Genomic DNA, 9,673 nt, shown 5'->3' on the forward strand with positions numbered 1-9,673 from the left:
TATATGTGTGTGTGTGTGTGTGTGTGTGTGTGTGTGTGTGTTACTGACCAGCCGGTGTGCAGCTGCTTTGCTGGAATGCTTTATATAATGGCTCCTGTGTTTGCTACTGTATTATGGCTGCTTTCTACGGCTACTTTGTAAGGCTACTTTGAAGAACTGTTTTGTCTGATGGCTCCTCATTAGAAATGGCTACTTGGTCTGCAATAAAGTCTCTTATAAGCCTAACTAGAGGCCTGGTGCACAAATTCGTGCACAAGTGGGATCCTGCCAGCCTGCCCCACTGGGGACCCATCGGGCTGGGCCAGTATGGGGTAGGGGCCATGGGTGGTTGGCCAGCCAGCCCTGCCCCTGATTGGGGTGTTGGGGGACAATCGGGGGCTTGGCCAGCTGAGGGGGTGTGATCGGGGCCTGGATCAGGCTGGTTGACTGCTGTACTGTGCATCATAGCCACCAGTCATTCTGGTCATTCTGGTCATTCTGCCATTCTGGTCACTGGGCTTTTATATATATAGATAGATGATGACTTCCCATGTCTTCTTCATCTAATACCCCACATCCACGGGGTACAGCCCCTAGCAGAGGAGGACCTGAGCTCCCACAGGGCGTTTGATTAACCAATTAAAATCCATACTAGCTATAGTCAATTTAGATTTTATATTTATTCATGATTCAGTCTTGGTAAGTTTTGTGTTTTTAAAAATTTATCCATTTCATTTAGGTTATTCCATGTGTTGGTGTACAATTATTCATACTATTTTCTGATAGTTCTTTATATATATACTAGAGGCCTGGTGCACAAAAATTTGTGCCCACGGGGGGTGGGGTCCCTCGGCCTGGCCTGTGCCCTCTCGCAGTCTGGGACCCCTCGGGGGATGACCACCTGCTGGCTTAGGCCTTCTCCCCAGGGGATTGGGCCTAAGCTGGCAATTAGCCATCCCTCTGGCAGCCCAGCAGCCCTTGGGGGATGTCCACTTGCCAGCGGGGAGCAGACCTAAGCTGCAGTCGGACATCCTTAGCGCTGCTGAGGAGGCAGGAGAGGCTCCCACCACTACCGCTGTACTGGCAGCCATCAGCCTGGCTTGGGGCTGAGCAGAGCTCCCCCATGTGGGAGCGCACTGACCACCAGAGGGTAGCTCCTGCATTGAGCATCTGCCCCTGGTGGTCAGTGTGTGTCATAGTGACTAGTCATTCCCAGTCTTTCTGCTGTTAGGGTCAGTTTGCATATTCCCCTTTTACTATATAGGATAGAGGCCTGGTGCACGGGTGGGGGCCGGCTGGTTTGCCTTGAAGGGGGTAACGGATCAGGGGGGGGGTCCCGCTTGGGTGCCTGGCCAGACTGGGTGAGGGGCTGATGGCTGTTTGCTTCTGGTCACCCCCCCTTCAGGGTGGGGGTCCCGCTTGGGTGCCTGGCCAGACTGGGTGAGGGGCTGATGGCTGTTTTCAGGCTGGCCAGCGACTGAAGCTCCCAGCCTCTCTTTTTTTCTTTTTTTTTTATTCTGGGATTTATTTACCTTCTATAATTGAAACTTTGTTGCCATCACTGGAGCTGAGGGCTGAGAGGGTCCTGCTCGCTCCAGCTCTGTGGCCATGGCCTGCTAAAAGCAGGTATCTGGGGTTTGTTTAGCTTCTATAATTGAAAGTTTGTTGATTTTGGAGCTCAGAGCCGGGCCGCAGCAGGCGGGAAACCTTGGCTTCCTCCATCACTGGAGCAAGCAAGCCTCCTGCTCGCTTCAGCTGCGTGGCTGCCGGCATATATATATATATGTATATATATATTATAAATTTTCTCATTATTTTCTAGTTTTAGTAATTTGAGTCTTCTATTTTTTTTAGTTCAATTAGCTAAAGATTTGTCAATTGTCCTAATCTTTTCAAAGAAAAACTTTTATTTATTGACTAGTGCCTGGTGCATGGATTTGTGCACATTGAATGGACATTAATTAGAAGAAAGATTTGTACAGTAATTATGTTACTGCAAAAAATACATATCAAAATAGTATATATAATATACTATTAGAAAATTAAAATGCAAGGTATTTTAATATCACTATTCACCCTTTCTCTATAGTAGAAGTGTCAGAGATGAAAGAAAATTAGTAAAATGTATATACATTTATGGACATTGCCAGTTTCTTTCGGCTTCAGAGGTACATTGTGCCAATAGTTGGTCTTCAGATACATTCTGGCATTGTGTGTGATTGGCACCAGTGAGAGCTTTATATGTATCATGCATGTGTGAGTCAACGTTTATTTTTAAATTGCCGGTGTACGTCATATGTACTAGCAGGTCAGTCAGTTGGATGATTGGATGGATGGACGGTCAGTAACTTAGTCTTTTATATATATAGATCTTCTCTATTGTTTTTTTAATTCTCTATTTTACTTATCTCTGCTCTAATTCTTTTTTCTAGTTTTCCTCCTGCTAGCTTTGGATTTGTTTTTCTTTTTCTAGTTCCTTAAGTAGTAGAGAAAGGTTTTTGGTTTGAGAACATTTCTGTTTTTTTAATGCAAGAATTTATAACTGGTTTCTCTGTGTCCAAAAATTTCAGTAGGTTTTGGTTTTATTTTCATTCTTTCTAATTATTTTTTAATTTCCATTGTGATTTCTTCTTTAACCAGTTGGGGTTTTATAAAGTGTGTTGTTTACAAATTTGTGACTTCTTCAATTTTACAACTGTCATTGACTTCGAACTTTATTCCATTGTGGTAAGAGAAGATATTTTGTATGATATATATTCTTTTAAATCCATTAAGACAATTTGTTGTCTAATATATAGTCTATTATGGAAAATGTGCACTTGAGAAAAATATGTGTCTGTTATTGCTAAATGTCTGTTATATCTCAGTGGTATATTGCATTGTGTTTCTTGTTTCCTTAATTATCTCTTGTTCAATTGTCCTATCTATTATTGAGAATGGAATATTGAATTCTCCAATTATTATTGTAGATCTATTTATCTCTTTGATTTGGTTCACTTTTCCAAATGTTTTGATGGTCTGTTATTAGGTATGTGAAAGTTTATAATTGTGATATCATATAGGATATCAGAGAGGAAGGGAGAAGGAGAGAAAGGAACATTAAGGATAAGAGAGAATTATTGATTGGCTGCCTCTTGCATAGCCCCTATTGAGGATCAAGCCTGAAACCCGGGCATATTCCCTGACCTGTAATTGAACTGTGACCTCCTGGTTCATAAGTAGATGCTCAACCATTGAGCCACACTGGTGGGGCTGATATTTTCTTGCTATTTTCAATCTATCATTAAATATATGATGTCTTTATCTCCTGTAACATTTTTATTTAAAGTATATTTTCTTTGATATTACTATAGCCACCCATACTTTCTTTTGATTACTATTTATATGAAATATCTTTTTCTATCTGATCACTTTTAATCTATTTGTATCTTTGGTTCTTAATTGAGTTCATTGTAGACAGCATATGATTGGATCATGCATTTTTATTCATTATGCAAATTTCTGCCTTTTTATTAAATTTATTTGGATGATGTTGGTTAATATGATCCTTTAGGTTTCAGGTGTGGATTTCTATGTTGCAAGATCTGTATATTATTGCACTGTGTGTCCTCCACCCAAAGGCAAATCATTTTCTGTCACCATATATTAGACCCCTTGATTAGAGAGCTTAATCCATTTATATTGAAACTAGAGGCCTAGTGCACAAAGATTCCTGCAAGAATGGGTCTTCCTTTCCATGGCTGCCAGCACCACCTTCACTCAGGCCTGGGAGCCACCTTTCCCCCTTCCCATGCTGCCCAGAGACCCGGAGTGGCTGGGGCGTCCCGCCCCACCCCTGGCTGCTCAGCGCCTGCATATGCAAATTAGCCTGCCATCTTTGTTGGGTTAATTTGCATACTCACTCCTGGTTGGCTGGTGGGCGTCACAAAGGTATGTCAATTTGCATCTTTCTCTTTTATTAGTGTAGATAATTACTGTTAAGAAGACACTTCTGTCATTTTTCTATTATTTTTCCACATGTCTTATTGCTCTTTGTCCGTTATTTTGTGCATTACTCTCTTTTGTGTTTAGTTGATTTCTTGAAGTGAAACATTTAAATTTGTTTTTGTGTATATTCGTTAGCTATTTTTTATGGTTACTATCAAGATTACATTGAACATCCTAAAGTTATAACAGCCTAATTAAAATTTATACCAGCTTAATATCAATAACATTCAACAACTGTATTTCTTTACAGCTTAGTCACCATCCCTTTCAGTTGTGATTTCACAACATTGAATCTCTATGCACTGTGTGCCCCCAAATATAAACATAATTATTTTAAATGCATTTGTCTCCTCTAAATGTACCAGGTTAAAATCATTTAAGAAATGAAAAAGTGAAGTAACAGACCATGATTACAATAATACTAATTTTCTTCATTGCCCTTGTATTTGCCTTTACTAAGATTTTTGTTTTCTCAAAAAGCTTTGAGTAACTGTCTAATATAATTTCATTTCAACTTACAAAACTTGCTTTAGCATTTCTTGAAGGTCAGGTCTAATGGTAACAAATTTTATTGGCTTTTGTTTATCTAGAAATGTTTTAATTTCTTCACTTTTAATAGAAAAATTTTCCAGATGTAAGATTTTTGTTTGATTTTTTTTCTTTTACTATTTTGGAATATATTGGTTACTGCCTTATGGCCTCAAAAGCTTCTGATTAAAAATCTTCTGATAATATTATTGATGATTCCTTGAATGTGATGAGTCACTTTATACTTGCTTCTTTCAAGATTACCTCTTAGCTTTTGTTTTTTTGAAAATCGGATTATGTGTCTCAGTGTGGTTCTCTTTGATTTCATCTTTCTTGAAGTTCATTGAACTCCTTGGATGTTTATATTCATGTATTGCATCACATTTGGAAAGTTTGCAGCCATAATTTCTTCAAATAATTTTTGCTATTTTTTCTCTTCTCTTTCTAAGATTTTTACAATTTCTATGTTGATCATATATCACACAGGTCTCTTAGGTTCTGTTCACTTTTCTTCAATCATTTATTCTTTCTTTCCTTAGAGGTGATCATTTCCATTGTCCTATTTTTTAATCTTCTGGTTCTTTTTTCTACCTGCTAAACTCTGCCTTTGAATTTGTCTAGTAAATTTTTTATTAGTTATTATACTTTCAGGTCCATAATTTATTTTAGTTGATTTAAGTTATTTATTTATTAATTGATATTCCTATTCTTGTATAAGTATCTTTTCCTTGATTTTATCTACATTTTTATTTAGTTTTTGAGCATCTTTCAAACCAGTTATAAAGTCTTTGTTCAGTAGACCCACCATCAGGACTTACTTTGGGATAGTTTCTACTGATTTATTGTTTTTCTTTGCTTGGGCTCTATTTTCCCTTTATTTATTTATTTTAATGCCTTATGTTTTGTTAAAATCTGTACACTGGAATCTAATAATGTGGTAACTCTAGATATCAGATTCTTTCCTTTCCACAGGCTTTGCCATTTTCTATTATTTTTGTTTTGTTTTAATTTTGTTGGGTGCCCCTTTGTCGAGGACCAGTCTGGGGTTTAAACTTGAGTTTTTTAGGTTAAAAAATAATGGCCATCTCTCCCTTTGCCTTCATCTTTGAGATTAGAAGTAGTAATAGTAATCTGATTGCAATTTTTTGATATATGGAAAACAAGGTCTGATTTAGCCATTCTGTTCCCACAAGATAAGTGCAAGCCGCCACAGTAACACATGCACAGATGCCTGCCATGGGGCTGGAAGGTACTCACTGCCTAGCTCAGAGCTAAAATTAACCAAAATTAAGTTGTTTACTATCCAAGGCTTCCCATGGAATTTTAAGCCTTTAATAGTCTTCAGAGTTCCAAAAGAGTTACATGATATAGATTCTGGTAGTCCAATTTTTGTCTAGATGGAAAGACAGAGTTCTTGATGTTTCCTAATCTACCATCTTCCCAGAAAACTCTGTATATTGTTTTCAAAATATATTGTCTAGATGGAAAGACAGAGTTCTTGATGATGTCTTTATCAGACAGTACAGACTACTTGTACTTATAAATTATTTGAGTATTTTGCCTTGAGTCCCTAAATTATTTTTTTAAATATTGGGTTAATTTTATATATGGTAAAATCTAAGAAGGTGCTTTTGATCAATAGATTTACATATTTAATTTTTTATAATATATGCATTATAATTTTATATACTACTTCTTTCCTGTTTTCTTTTCAACCTTTCTTTAAGGACTCCAATTATACATTTAATATATTTTCTTTGCCTGGCTTCTATTTCAACTAATAATTTTCTGATTATTCTTACTTCTTTATTCATGTTCTTTGTATTCCCCCAGTTGTATTTTTGTTTTGTTTTGTTTTTCTTCAATGCTCCTTATTAAATTTTATTTAATTTATTCATCCTTTGGAACTGCAATTTTTGACATGATTTTATCCTTTTGTTCCATTTCTTGGTAAAATCTGTTTCACTTTTTCCTTTCTTTGCTTACATTTTTCATGTTACTATACTTGTTTGTGATACAGTTTATTTTGCTACATGGTTATGCCTTTTGATATTTGTCCTTAAAATATTTTGATCTTGCCCTTGCCAGTTTTGCTCAGTGGATAGAGCGCCGGCCTGTGGACTGAAAGGTCCCAGGTTCAATTCTGGTCAAGGGCATGTACCTTGGTTGCGGGCACAACCCCAGTAGGAGGTGTGCAGGAGGCAGCTGATCGATGTTTCTCTCTCACTGATGTTTCTAGTTCTCTATCTCTCTCCTTTCCTCTCTGTAAAAAATCAATAAAATATATTTAAAAAAATTGATCTCGGCCTGGCCAGGGTGGTTCCCTGGTTGAGCATCAACCCATGAACCAGGAGGTCACAAATTTAATTTCCAGTCAGGGCACATGCCTGAGTTGTAGACTCAATCCCCAGAAGGGGGAGTGCAGGAGGCAGCTGATAGATGTTTCTCAGTGATGTTTCTGTCTCTCCCTCGCCTTTCCCCTCTCTCTAAAATCAATAAAAACAGGTTAAAATATTTTGATCTTGTTTTCCTGCATTTTTCTTATATTCCCATAGTACCTTTAAGTTTATGTATTTAGTGCAGATATTGGCAAGGTATACAATTTTATTTCAAGAGCATCCTCGCCTTTCAATACAAAAAGAAAATATTTAATGGTTGTCTTTTGAGGTGATGTTGCTGAAGGAGGGTATGTGTTATTGATTGTTATTGGTACTCATGACTTACAGATTTCTAAATGTTTACTCATTATTATTTCTGCTTCACTACTCATTCTTCACATATTCTTTTCTTTATTCTGTTTTATTTAGAAAAAAAATAATTTTCTATCACCTCCAAGTATGTGCATTTTTAAGTACTATTTCTGTAATCAGTGTATTATTAACTGGGAGACTTTTTCAGTATTTTTACATGTAGGGTGGATTTTCTTTTTTTTTTTAGGATGGATATTAGATCAATTTAGGCCTTTTATCTCCAACAATATATTTTACTTTAGTGAAATTTTATTTTAAAATAAATAAAAAAAAACTTCCTGTTTACCACCTCATCCCTCTTCCCCCTTCCCAAAATCAGATTCTCATATTCATTATTATGGCAATTGTGGTTATTAGTTTTGATACCATCTATATTTCTGTGTCAATAGATTCTTACTGAGCCAGGTAACAAGCTGTAGGTTTAAAAGTGTTGAATTCTCCTTTAATGTTAGTTATGCCATAATTATATAATGAGACATCATAAAATTAAAATTTTATATGTATAATCATCAGGGGTTCTCGCCCCTAAACAGGTATGTCCTAATTCCAAGATAACAAGATTATTTAGAAAAGAATATTGGATGTCTTTAATTATATTTTAAATGTTTATGTTTAATATATCACCTTATTTTTATAGGTTTAATACAATACCTCATTATTGGTGGATTATCAAAGCTGTTTTTTAATTTTCACAAATTTATTATCTGCAAGCAAATATCTTTGTTTAAAACATTGCCATATTTTATTTTTAAGAGGCCTAACCCACAATTCAAATTAGAAAACAGACTTTTTAAACATGTATTGGAAAATATTAAAGTTTTATTCTCTTTCACTATGAAGGGACCAATGTTCCTGTGATAAACCATGTCTTTAAAAAAAATTTTTCTTAAAAGTTAAATTGGCAAAAGTTATTCAAAGTTTTGGTATTTTATTATAAACATATAAAATGATGGAAATGCTAATGAAAATATTATTTCTTAGAAACAAAGCCCAATTTTCTTTCTAGGCTTGGCATTGAAATATCACAAAATGAAAAAAAATATATTAAGTTGAAGATATTTTCACTGCTGAAAAAGATACTTGAATTTAAATGTTTAATGAAATAGTTATAAAAATAAGACTAAAACATTTCATTACTCTCAAAAACAGAAGGAAATTTTAAAAAAATTTTATACTCTATGCTGATCTAGTAAATTTGGTGGGAGTTTGCAAGATTGATTCTCTCCTAGTCCTCAGTGTATAATTTTGGTGAATGTTGAAGCACTCCAAGACCCCACTTCCTCAGGCATAAAATGAGATAAATGCCTGCTCTCTTGCTTTCTATACAATGATCTCAAATACAACTATCTATAATAATAAAAGCATAATATGCTAATTAGACCGGACATCCATCCGGACGACCTTCTGGACAAAGCCGAAGCTGCGAGGGAAGCCCGGGTCCTGGGTGCCAGAGGGAAGTCGGTGGATGGAAGGCCTACTCTTGCATGAATTTCGTGCATCAGGCTTCTAATCCCTTTAATAAAAAGTAGAAGTGCACCATTCAATGACCTCTCTCACTAAAGGTTTATTTTTTGTTTACTCCTTAAGATAACTAATATATAATCTCTAGATTCTAAATGGGCCTTAAAAGCCCCAGAAATGTTATTTCAGAAACTATCTGCAGCTAGAGCAGCATTTTCAGTTTTAAACATATATGCCAAAACTCTCCTTTCTGAATTTGCTGCAGATAGTACTAAATGAACACAGGTGCTTTATTCCCTAAACTCAGATAGAGGTTCTGCATCATTCTCATCTCACCATTCCTGACAACACTAGTGGATTTCACCACTTTCCAGCCTTACCCAATTTATAGTGCTGGAGCTTCCTACTCCACACCACATCTAACTCTCTGTAAAGATGCCTTCTTTTCGTTGCTTTTCTTTTGAGGAGAGAAGGTCGAAATGGGTAGGAAAGCTCACCGATGTCCTGGACCATTAAGAAGGGTATCTGCATACATTCCAAGAAAGTGCTGGAGCATAAGAAGATATTGTCTGACATCAACAAAAGATTTGCATATGGTTATAAATGATGAGACTTCCTCACTTCACACAGCCAGGATAAATACACTCAAATGGTGAGGGTGACCTTGAAGATAACTTATTGCTGGCTATAGACTCAATGGTTTATTATCTCTATACTAGTATCCCGGTGCACGAATTTCATGCACATTAAAAGGGAATTAATTGCCCTAACCAGTTTGGCTCAGTGGATAGAGCATCGGCCTGCAGACTCAAGGGTCCCAGGTTCGATTCCGGTCAAGGGCATGTACCTTGGTTGCGGGCACATCCCCAGTGGGGAGTGTGCAGGAGGCAGCTGATCGATGTTTCTCTCTCATCGATGTTTCTAACTCTCTAACCCTCTCAGTTCCTCTCTGTAAAAAATCAATAAAA

Source organism: Myotis brandtii, unplaced genomic scaffold, assembly GCF_000412655.1.
Source record: "Myotis brandtii unplaced genomic scaffold, ASM41265v1 scaffold649, whole genome shotgun sequence".
In the NCBI taxonomy this organism is placed as follows: Eukaryota; Metazoa; Chordata; class Mammalia; order Chiroptera; family Vespertilionidae; genus Myotis; species Myotis brandtii.